The sequence below is a fragment of the Henckelia pumila genome, chromosome 2 (genome assembly GCF_033568475.1).
Source record: "Henckelia pumila isolate YLH828 chromosome 2, ASM3356847v2, whole genome shotgun sequence".
NCBI lineage: Eukaryota > Viridiplantae > Streptophyta > Magnoliopsida > Lamiales > Gesneriaceae > Henckelia > Henckelia pumila.
This window is the reverse complement of record NC_133121.1, coordinates 161,195,659-161,205,339: the sequence shown is the minus strand read 5'-3', so window position 1 is coordinate 161,205,339 and position 9,681 is coordinate 161,195,659.

The window sequence follows — 9,681 nt, the reverse complement described above, 5'->3', positions numbered from 1 at the left end:
AATTCGATCCGTGGATCTAGGAAGAATAAGAAGCAAATCACGTATAAGCGGATGTAATACTTCCCACTCACCCTCATCTCCAACGGTTGTATGCCTCCGAAGCAATGGCGTCACACATGCGGTGGCACCACGACCATGTGTATGACGGGAAAATGATGACTCACCCATCAGACTCACCTGTTTGGCGTAATTTCATAAAAACACACCCTAATTTTGCAGGCGAGATCAGGAATGTGAGACTATCACTTTCAGCTGACGGTTTCCAACCATTTGGGAAGTTAGTTCAGCAGTATTCGTCGTGGCCTGTGATTTTGACTTCATATAATTTGCCACCTTGGATGTGCATGAAAGATGAGTACATGTTCCTCACTGCGCTTGCTCTTGGTCCAAAGAATCCCAAGGAAAAACTTTATGTATTTTTGCAACCACTCGTGGCAGAACTTCTGTCACTCTGGTTTGACGGAGCTGTTACGTACGACATTCACTCTTATACGAACTTTGAGAACAGCTCTGATGTGGACGATCAGTGATTTTCCCGCATACGCAATGTTATCCAGTTGGAGCACAACTGGTAAACAAGCATGTCCACACTGTATGTCAGACTCGGAGACGTTCATACTAACATAGCAGGAAGACTTGTTGGTTTGACAATCACAGAAAGTTTCTTCCCGTCGAGCATCCATTGCTCTGGAATAGAAACCTTTTCAGAAGTGGTAGTACTATGTCGCACACTTTCCGGCCTACAAGAATCGGATTTGAGATACTCGACGAGTTGGACACATATGATTTTCTACCATTGTACGAAGTGGACGCCGAAGAGCATAACAAAGAGTTATCCAAAATGGTGACAAGCGGGTGGAGGACGAGAAGTATTTTTTAGGAGTTTCCTTATTGGAGCTCAAACATGGTCAGAAATAATCTGGACGTGATGCATATCAAGAAGAATGTATTTGATAACATCTTCAATACGATAATGAATGTCCCGGGAAAGAGCAAAGATAACGCAAAATCTAAGGCAGACCTTGTCGACATGTCCATAAGACCAGAGTTGCATTTCGATCTTGGTAGAGGTAGATATCCAAAGGCGATATATTCCCTCGAAAAAGAAGAAAGACGCGCTCTCTGTCGATGGTTGAAAGATGTTCGATTCTCAGACCGTTATGCTTCTAAAATGTCTCGGTGCATCGACATGAACAAGTTACGCGTATTTGGTTTGAAAAGCCATGATCGTCATGTGTTCATGCAACGACTTATACCTGTCGCATTCAAAGAGCTATTACCAAAAGAAGTGTGGGAGGTTTTGACGGAATTGAATTTATTCTTTGCGGACTTGACTGGACGTAAGATCAAAGTAAGTGACGTTCTAAGAATGAACGAGTAAATACCAATGATTTTGTGCAAGTTGGAGAAGATATTCCCACCAAGTTTCTTCGACTCGATGGAACATCTATGTGTACATCTCCTGTACGAAGCCCTTGTTTGTGAGCCAGTGCAAGACAGATGAATGTATCCATTCGAAAGATATTTACATAATCTGAAGAAAACAATTCGGAATAAATCACGCGTAGAAGTATCGATTTGCAATGCATATCTGGTCAAATAAGCCTCCATATTTTGTCAGCATTATTTCAGTGACTCAATCAAAACAAGGGAGATGAAGGCAAGGAGAAACATGACAGCGGATGTGAATGAGGGAGTGACAGATACTATATCAGTGTTCAAAGCTACGGGCAGGCCTATTGGTGCATCTAAGTCTAGGCACCTTCAGAACAATAAATTTCATTCTGTTGCGACGTATATGCTGTTAAATTATGCTAAGACGAGGTCCTTTGTTGAGTAAGTACCTTATTAAAATATATTTATTATTACACACGTGTTTAACATAATATCACATGAAAGTTGATTTCAGATTTATTAATGGATACAGAATGTACGAGAACCATCTGAGATCAAGTGTCCCAGGCATCAGTAACGCTGACGTCGATACACAATTACAACTACATTTTTTTCCCGTGGTTCAAAAACTATGTAATACAAACTCATTTGGTCAATTCAATGTTATTATATCGTCATTTATGTTTTATTGACACTAACTGTTTCTCCAACATTAAATGCACTTGTAGAAAATTGCAAGCCAAGATTATAACATCTCACCAGTTATAAAACAACTTGCTCTCGAGCCTCTCGGAAAAGTCAAGTGTCTTCGTGGTTATTGTGTTAATGGTTTCAATTTTCACACGAAAGAAGATACTACTCACAAAGCCACATATAATTCAGGGGTCCATGTTCGAGGTGTGGCTAGTGATGGGACGTCGGACTATTACGACATCATAGAAGAAATAATCGAGGTAAATTACTCTGGTGATTCACCGAGCAAGACTATACTTTCAGATGTACGTGGTTTGATACGCATCCCAAATTTCAAATATAATAATATAATTAATTAAATAGTGACGAGCACACAATTATCATGTAGTACGCTGGCAATGCATTGAAGAAATAATTAAATAAATTGTAACCTTGATTTATTAGTGCAAATTTTGGGGATAATTCCTAAATATATCCCTCTAGTTTCGTTATTGAGCCAATTATATCCCTTTTGTTTTTCGTATCCTGAAAATATCCCTTTTCAATTAAAAAGTGTCTCGAACATGTCCTTGAAACTAAATAATACCTATTCTGCCCTTTATTTCCCAATTTTATTAAAGTTATGCATAAGCCCATCATGCTTTCGTAAGATTAATTAAAATTAAATACCTCTTTGACCATAGTGTCGTCGGGTCATACCTGCCGAGTTTTATGAAGTGCTCCTCACACTCAACCACGTAGTCGCAACAGATGGTTTCTGCACAAGCTCCTTCAACGACATCCAGCACAACCTTAATTCGTTTTCTACCTTAAAGCATATGGTATATAAAATTAATTATAAAATATAAGCATGGATGAACAAGAGACTTAGGAAATTTATTCAGACAACATATTATTACATAAATCAACCTCCTTTGAAGAGGAGGAGATAACTAGTTTAGCTACTCATAGTAGCCTTGTTCTTGAAATACATGAAACAGAAATGTAACACAAACTTAGAAAGAGAAATATTACAATAATTTTTATTTCGTAAGAAAACTGAAGGGAATGATCGATGTCTTTAGCTTCCTCAAAATCCTGTATTTATAGCCGAAGTTCCACTCGTTTCACCGAGAAACTTCAGGGAATCTTACAGCTGTCTTGAATTCTTTATGCCATTATTGATGGCATCTTTTGCTAGTGGGAGAGTTACATGCCCGATGGCATCTTTTACTAGTGGAGGAGTCACATGCTTAACTTTTTTTTTTGGATTTATTCTCCTCACATGCCTTCTTTATTGTTGTCGGGGCATCTTTTGCTTTTGCAGTGGGCCCCTGGGAAAACGCGGTTTTGGTGGTCCCTTTCCACCTTTGCTTGTCTCGAAAAAATCTTTTCGATCCATTCGGGGTTTGAAGGTTTTTCCGAATTTTGGCTCCTTCTGGTTTGGACATTCTGGGCAGATATTCTCTGACCATCTTCCGATATGAGCCATGTTACAAAATTTTCGGCGAGTTTCTTTACTCTCCGTTAGCTTGTTGTTCCACAAAAAGTTCCTCTTATTTTCGAAGAGTTCTTCCGCAAAAGCCGTATTTTTTCCTGTCATTGTGTTTAACAGGAATGATTCGTTCACAGAATTTTGATAAAATTTGAACGAAAACTTGACCTTATCCATCTCGGTGAGACAAACCCAAATGCCCCATGCCCTTCTAGTTGAGATTTCATTTTCTCCAAAAGTGGACACCAATGATATTTCTTCAGATATAGGATCCTTGATAAATCTTTGATTATTTATGTCAGGTCTCCTTAGCTTGATGAAATGAAAGGGCTCGTGTGATCCTTTCCCTGTTGGTTCTGGAGCTGCACTAAAGAAGTATAACTCGAGCACATCTCCTCTGAACAAATGATCATTATTTGCCCATGTTTCTTGGACTGCTTCCTGAATCCATTTTGGTAGTTGTGATATTTCCTGGAATCCTGGTGAAGTTGTATAAACTGAGGCTAGAGCCCCAAATTCATACCATAGCTTTACATCCTTAGGATTGACATTGTTTTTTAGCCAAACCATTGGATATATTCCTGCAACATCAACCCTGCAAGTGATCGGGTTGATTTCACTTCTTGTGCTTAATTTCTCCCATCTTTGTTGATAAACCTGAAATGGAGAAATGACAGCTGGGTTAGTATAGATCTTAGATTTGCCCTTGTCGGTGTGGGGCCTAAGATTGATCTCTTTCTCTTTTACCCCAGAGGCGGAGGGTTGACTTGATGAGTTATCATCATCAATTGTTGTTTTATCTAGATCATCAAAAGCTGATGATAGATTAGCGCTTGTTTCTTGAGTATTAGAATCCTCAACATATTGTTTTACAACCGGTGGCTGTATTTCTTGTTCTTGTAAAACCAATGGTTTTAACATTTCTTGTTTTTGAGAAACCAGTGGTTTTTCTATGGCACGCATAATTGGCCCTTGAATAGCAGCCCATAGTTGAGTTTGAGCTTGTATACATCCTATGATTCGATTGGATACTTTGATCTGATCAGCTTGTTGTAACCTGCCCGCCATATCAGCACTTAGGACAAGCTAGTTGAACTCGGTTTGAAGCAGCCCAAGGTGTTCCCTGAGATGCCTCTGCATTTTCATGATGGAATCTACGTCACTTCCTTCCATCTCTTGTTAAGAAATCTGCAAGAATATTTTCATGAGATTTAATAATAACAATATCAAAAATATAATTTTGACATAAAGCTTGCCATCTTAATAACCTAGCTTTCTCAGGTTTAGATTCAATCTTATTCCTTAGGAAAGCTTTTACCTGAGTGTTATCAACCTTCAAAGTGAATTTTTTAGCAAGTAAAAATAATGACCATTTTTCGAAAGCCCTTTTAACTGCGTAAAATTCCTTCTCGTTGATATGCCATCTGATAGCTTCAGATTCTGAAAAAAGACCGCTACAGTATCTGCATGGTATTTCTCCATCCGAAGTGATCTTAGTAAGCACTACTGCCCACCATTCATCACTAGCATCCGTAAATAACACCAGATCATCTTCATCCACGGGTATAGCCATTTTTGGAAGATTCTTACATATCTCCTTTAATTGGTTCACCCCTTTAGTATGGTCATCGGTCCATATAAACCTTGCATCCTTTTTTAACAAAGGCCTGAACACCTTTCTGTACATTGCCAGATTGTTTATGAACATCCCTGCAAAATTAACTACTCCTAGAAAACTTTGAAGTTGTTTTACATCTTTGAGTTTATCTGGAAAATTTTTTACCTTTTCCACAATATGGGGTTGTAGAATTATTCCAGTTTCATCAATCTCAATCCCAAGGAATTCAATTTTTCTTGTGGCTATGACTGATTTCTTTTCAGATAAAACCAGTCCTTCTTGTTTACAAATTTTAGAGAAAATCTCTAAATGTTTAACATGTTCGTCTATATTTTTTGATGCTATAAGAATATCATCAATATAAACAAACATGAAGTTGAAATAATCTTTAAAAATATTATCCATTTTTCTTTGAAATATTTGGGGTGCATTAGCCAATCCCATAGACATAACTTCCTAGATATAATGTCCTTGTGGTGTAAAGAAGGCTGTAAATTTCTTACTGCCTTCCTCCATTCGAATCTAGTAGAATCCAGACTTACAATCAAATTTTGAGAACACTTTAGCATTTCGTACACAGCTAATTAGATGTTCTTTACTGGGTATGAAGTACCCATCAAACTCCAGGATTTTATTAATACCTTGGTAGTTAATAACTAACCTGAGTTTCCCTTTTTTTATTTCACCATGATTTTTGACCAGAAAACCTGGACTGCTATATGGTGAAACTCCTTCTTTGATTAGACCAAGGTCCAAATGTTCCATGATAATCATTCTCATATCCCTTTGATCTGTTATGTTAATTGAGATAGGCTTATATCTGACAAATTCATACTCTTTGCCTTCCTTTAGAGTAAGACTGGCTTTGAGTTGATTTCTATCCCACCATGCCAAAGGATACTCATTGTAACTTTCTTTGATCCTCTTTTTGACATCTTCAAGGGATACCTTATTTTCTAACTATATATCTCTGTGATTTAGAGTTACTTTGAGAAGCTCCATATCCTCTATTTGGAGTTCTTGTTCTCTTGTTATTTTCAACATGGTTTCTCCAAACCTTCTTGGATATTTCATTTTTGGGTGAAAAAGTTGTCCTTTATCACCACGCTGGCTGCGAAATATTATCAGTAATTGTCGATAAAAAGCAACCTTGAGTCTTTGAACGATAATTTTATGATTACAAATTGTAGTGAACATAAGTCTTCTTGACTCGTTGTCTTGTGTGTACTTCTTAAACATTTATAAGAAGTTATTTCCTAACAGGATGTCTGCTCCTGTATCATGAAAATAGATTGGTGGTGTTTTTACCTTGTACCAGGGTGTTTGACCTGCTCCTCCCACAAGGATCTCTGCTTGTTTTATTCCTTTGCAAAGAATTAAAATTCTTCGAGAGAAATCTCATCCAGCAATTTTTGGCAATTCTTCTTCACATTCATCAGGGAAGACTCCCCTTTTTGCTGTACAAATTTCTGCTCCCGAGTCAATATAAGCTGCAAATTATTCAGCCTTATATTGTTCATACAACATACCAATCCGAATGTATATGGAGAAAGGACTTGTATTCATTTTTTAAAGGGATTACTAAATGGCCCCGCCATTTTTAACAGACTATGTTGTACCTTAGTAATCCGATTAAGACTATTCACCTTTAGTTTTCCTAAGGCTTCAGAAGGTAGAGTATGGTTACTCCTTTCTACTTCCTCAATGCGTTCTAGTAAATCATATTCATGAATTACTAATTTCAACAATTGCTTCTTCCTCTGTTTGTGAACAGAGTTTTCGAATCTGATTAAGGGATTGTGCCTTATCCAATTGTCTTGGTTTTCCATCTCGTAGAATTATTATTGAATCCTCCAAGTCTTTTTTTTTGCCATAAACTCTATTCCTTTTTCAAAACATTTCCATGGTTTATGGTCCTCCAGAAACTCTAGGCCAAGAATGAGCTGATCCACTTTTTTTCCTGGAATTCCACAGATTTGAACTTCTAATTCTCCAATATCTATTAATGCTTGGTAAGTTCCTGTTACCTGCTGCTCTAAATAGTAAATCGAGTTACAAGAAAATTGGTTTTTGTGACTTGTAATTTCGAATACTATTTTGACTTCTTTCCATCCTTCTGGAGATCTAAGTTTTCCTATTATCGAAAACTCCTTTTCTTCTGGTGGAATTTCCTGAATAGGAGATTTTTCCCACCTTCGACTTGTCATTCGGTCACCTTGGAAAGATAACCTACGGGGTTCTATTTTAAGATCTCTGTATAGAACCGGTTTATCTTGTATTTGAATGTCTGTTTCTTGAATTAAAGGAAACTCGATTCTTTCCGGGTATATTGCTTGAGCAAATTTCCCAAAGATTTCTGGAATTTCAATAAACTCATTTCTAATAAATAATTCAGAATGATGAGTATTAGAAAGAGCATATGAAATTTGATAGGTAATAGAATATGGTCTATTACCTTCCTTCATTAATCTTTTTTCCTTGAAGTTTTGATGCAACGTCAAGGCTCGACTAAAGTCTCTGTTAGCTAAATTGTAGGCTATTCTTGGATAAATAACTCCTACAATTTTCCCTGCACATAGATTTCCTGAGATCGTACCCAGAACAGCATCTTGGATATTTCCCATTCTTTTATCACATACTATGATATCAATGGGTGAATCTATCCCTTCTTTAAAATTTGCCTTGATCATTATATGGATTGCTCCAATATGAATCCAAGACATCGTTCTTGCTACCTCACTTTTCAGCTTCTGCAATTCCTCTCTTACTTCTTCAAAATGAATTAACTGCATCTCTATTTGATTACTTGTTAACTCCATAGGGATTGCCATTTCTCTTCTGGATACTTTGTAAATCAAATGATGTCTTCTTTGTCTAAGCCCTAGGTTGCCTAAGACTCTTTCTACTTGTCCTGCCGAAAATCCTTGGTACTTTTGTAATGTTGGATTTTCTCTCATAATCCTTTGGACCATATTATGAGATATCGTGGTTTGACTAAAAAACCCAGTCAAACTCTCATGTGTTTCGTGTCGAAACACTTCTTCTTTATTCTGATTTTGATTCTAATTCCGATTCATCTTGGTTAAACAATATCTCTTCTTCGTATATACTTTCATTTGAGGGGATATCCTTAAATTGATATACTTGGACTAGATCTTGAAAGAAGACCGCATCATCCATATCTGGTTTTGCTTCAAAGAGTTTAACTCCTTTTCTCTCGTTTTCTGGACAGTTTGTAGATATATGGCCTCTAGCTCCACATGTCCAGCAATTGCAATCCTTAAAACTTTCACTTGCTCTCGTATGAGTTCTTCTAGATGGTGTTCTTCCCCTGCTTTGTGATGAGAGTCTTGCTGGGGATGCTCGTGTAGGTCCACTTCTTCTACCAGATCTATAGGCTCTGGCCTTTTGTTTGGACCAAAATGTTCTTGGTTTCCAAGAACTTTTCATTCTTTTATTGTAGGGATTATTTCTAAATTTCTTCCTCTTAAATCCCTGTGATTTATTCCCTATAACCGTAGGGAGATCATTTTCTCTACAATATAGAGGAGTATGCTTATTAATACCCCTTATTTTCTTGTAGTTCTTCTGTAATGCTGCCATATGGCACCATTCCGCCAATTTACCTTTCAAAAAGAAGGCGCGTCTTGCCAATGTATCAAGATTACCTGGAACATATTCTTTTATCAGCATTTCTCTCCAGGGGCTTGGCATTTTTGCGAAAAATAGCTAAATGGCTATATTTTCTTCAACTCCCGAATTCCATCTGTATTTGGTGAATAACATAATATATTCATCAACTAAACAGATATCATGTAACTCGAGGCTATACAGAGCTTGAGTATATCTTTTCTTTTTCTCTGTATCTTGATTATTGAAATAGTCTACCCCTATGAATTGTGCTTTAAAAAGGGTGTCCATTCTTCCTCCAATCTCGCTAAGTGATTCTCCTGCTAAGATTGATTCCTTGGTTTCTAGCATGGTCATTTCCCAAGCTATCTTGACAGATCCCATTAGACTCATTTCCAGAAGTTTGATAAATCCTTCTTTATTGAGATCTAAAGTTCCTGCTGCTATTCTCATTGCCGATGTCCAATCATCTATAAGATCTTCTCTGTTTTTGAAGTCCAGAACATCCAGGTTTAACATAACCCCATAAGGATGTATAGGGTCTAAAACAGTTTTTCCATAAGGAGTTTGATGTATTGGTATATTACTCCTTCTTGATCTGGTTCCGGCTGGATGTGAATTTTTTCCAACATGGAACTCACTATGTGGTTATTCTGTTTTAACCACATATCTAGGGGGATTCCCTATGGATTGTTCACCCTCAGGGGAATTCATTTTTAGATCTACTACTTTGAGATTCGCAAAAGAATCCGCAAGATCTTGTAGATCATCGAGATTTAATCTTTCTAAAGTAGTCATCAGATAGTGTTTTTCTCTGATACTTTCTTTATAAGATTAATCATCATTTCATCATCAGTTAAAGGTTTTTGAA